Genomic DNA, 3,243 nt, shown 5'->3' on the forward strand with positions numbered 1-3,243 from the left:
TTCTAAGCAACCAAATTTCCATAGAAATGTCAAGGTATGGGTCAAGGACTTGATTACTGGTATATGGTCTGGTCCAGTGGAACTGATAACCTGAGGAAGGGGTTATGCTTGTGTTTTGACAGATAATGGTCCTCGATGGGTTCCTGCTCGCTGTGTTAAACCTTACCTAGAATGTGCGGGAAAGGACAGGATCGATGGCTCCGCAGCTGAAGCAGAACGTGCGGATGACACTGGCTAAGACCATATATCAGTACTTAAAGATGGATGAAGGAAGAATGGGAATTTTGTTGATGGCTGTGATTGTGATTTTGTGTGTCCCCTCTCTGCTTGGGTTTTTGCAAAGGGCCCTGCAAAAATCCATAGCAGCTGTATTTACAGGTCAAAAACAAAAAAGGGGGAATTGTGGAAGGGGCTAGCAGCGGGCCTGTTAGCTAAAGGAGCGAGAAGTAAGAAGAAGAAGAAGCTGATAAGGAGCTTTCTCCAAGGCCGTAACCAAGGAGATCGAGAGAAGGAAGATAAGAGCATTCTGCAGCTGGATGAAGCATTTTTAGAAAGTTAGGTGGAGTCAGAGTAACTTTTCACCAATGGCATGGTATTGAATTATTGTGGCCAATAGCTAAGGTAGAGGAAGGGTAAACAACTGGAAAGTGTATAAAAGATCAGCCATTTTCATTAATAAACTGTTGCCAAGTGTTACCAACTGAGACTGCTTGTGGTCTCTGCTTTGTGTCGTGACCGCCTCGACTGCGACAGGGATAAGGAGCTCGCCCATTATATCTCACATTTTTTCTTACTTAATGTATCTTTCCTTCTTTAATACAAACATTTATAACACTGCTGCGATTGTAGCAGACAGAACTAAAATACAGGTGTGTTGCAAACACAGATTCTATCTTGTCTTTAATTTACACAGGGTGATTGTAATAATCACAAATGTTGAAATTGCTGGGACTTGGTTTTTGCTGTGTTTCCTTTTTCATTGCTGAAACTCTGTCCAGTGTGGCCTTCTGGCTTTGGCCAACTGCCCAGGGTACCATAGTGATCACAGTGAAAATAATCTTCAGGAAATCTCCCTTTCTACCTTTTTCAAGGCCCCTTGGGTTGCAACCAAGGGCCAAGATGCCAGTCTTCTTGGAAGCAAAGGAAATATCTCGGGATCTAGTCACTGGTGCTTTTAGTTTCTTTGGTACTCATAGCCCCACAGAGTTTGCTTGTCCCTTTTTAAATGCCATTTTTCAGTTCTAGCTGGTTAAGAAGCAATAATTGAAACAAAAAGAACAGGGAAAAGATTAGGCTGGAATACCATAAACCTGTATTTTCCAAAATTTTAGGGATGTGCCAACTACAATAAGATTTTTCTAATCATTTTCTGCTTCAAGGGCGGGGAGTTTATTAAATCACCGCCTCCAATAGGCAAACTTGCAGCAACAATATGCCCCTGCAATGTGCCTATTATATGGTATATAAACTTCTTCTCCACAACAACTATCAAATTTAGACACTGGTCCATAATATTATGAGTTGCTCTTTCTCTTATTTGTGCTATAGCCAATATAGCAAGAACTAATTGATTTAAGTTTCTTAATGTTTCTTCTTCTTGTGATAAATAGGTATGATTCGTGCTGATAAAAATTAAAACAGTAATCAATATTGATACAGTAATTAAGATTTGAGAATAATAAAATAGTTAATAGCTAAAAGTTGTAATGCCAAAGAAGAGACAGAAAGGAGGGGCTCCACCCACCCCCCCCTTCCCAGCAGATGTTTTCAAGGACCACAGGAACGAAGCTGAAGATACAGTTGCTAAAAATGACCAAGAACCTGGTTGGGTCCAAGGAAATGCTAATTATAAGGGACTTATTGCTTTGATATGTAGATGCAGTTATACGTTAGTCTTGGCTTAGATTGTACTGGCTTGGTGCACATGTGTAACCCAAAGGTGAATTAAAGGACGAAGAAGAAGACTACAGAGCCTTCATCAGTGACGACCCCCAAAGACTTGTGCGACCACCAAAACGAGTGGTGGCACATGCGTGATAAAGGTGGTAATGAGGGCGGAGACAGAAACGTGACGAACCAAAAATAGGAGGAGATGGTGTTTGCACATGGCATATAAGGGGTGACTTTCACTTGGCAAGCTTGTACGTGAAGTGGCAAGGGTCATTGAACCGTGCCCTCCGTACCCCGTGGTTGTTTTTGCTTATGCGCTATTACTTGAACCAAATTATCCCTTGTTTATATATTTTCTAAACTATTTAATTAAAATTGTTACTACTTTTAATATTGTTTGGCCTTTTTATGATGGGATAATTGGGCAAACATAACATTATTAATCTAATTGCTGCTGGAAGGGTCCCATCTCCCAATCTCAAAGGTATCTAAAAAAAATCACTAGCAATGCATTCTATAATTAACTGGCTAAATACATAACCATAGCAAAGCAAGCAAATAAATTGTCTCTCTTTCTCTTCCCTCTTAGTTACTTTCTACTATAAGTTAAAGCAAAGTGTGCAAACAATACATATCCATGGATGACACTTTAAACTATGTTTACCGCACTCCTAACATTTTTGTCTCTGAGCTCTTTTAACAACAGGTGTTATCAATCTCAGTTTCTGGAATTGCAGTTCTGTAATCAATTCTAATAATGTTGCTGGTGGGTGATCCTGGTGGAGATCTTCAATCTTTTTAGGCCATTCTCACTGATTCAGAAAGTCTTTTTATTCTTTTTCTACCGGTGTTCTTCTGCCTCTGAGCTCAAGGGAATTGCGGTCCGCAGCCATTCCAGGATGCTTAGTTCCTTCTTAATAAATCAGGGTTAATATAAATCAACTTAAATCTCACTATATTATCACATTCTTGGAATTACATGTTCTAACAATATTTTAGCTACTGTTTGAACTGTAGCCCGAGCTGCTGGAAATGCTTTAACTCACTGAGTTAATTGATCTATTATAACTAACAAATATTTCTACTGACTTACTTTAAGCAATTCTATAAAATCACCTTGGATCTTTTGAAACAGCCTGTAGGCTGTTTTGCATCTTTTAGAGGGAGGGCTCTTTAATACTTTCTTATTTACTTTTTTACAGGTGGGACATTTCTGGGTAATTTGTTTTCTAATTTCAAATATCTTCACACACTCATAAAATTTTAAAAAGTGATCACAAAAGGCTCTTGTTCTACAGTGTGTCCGTCTATACAAGTTATCTAAGATTTAATGTTCCACTGGTTTTGGCATCA

This window comes from Melozone crissalis, unplaced genomic scaffold (genome assembly GCF_028551555.1).
Source record: "Melozone crissalis strain CALT ecotype California unplaced genomic scaffold, PUWL_Pcris_2 ptg000096l_1, whole genome shotgun sequence".
Lineage (NCBI taxonomy): Eukaryota > Metazoa > Chordata > Aves > Passeriformes > Passerellidae > Melozone > Melozone crissalis.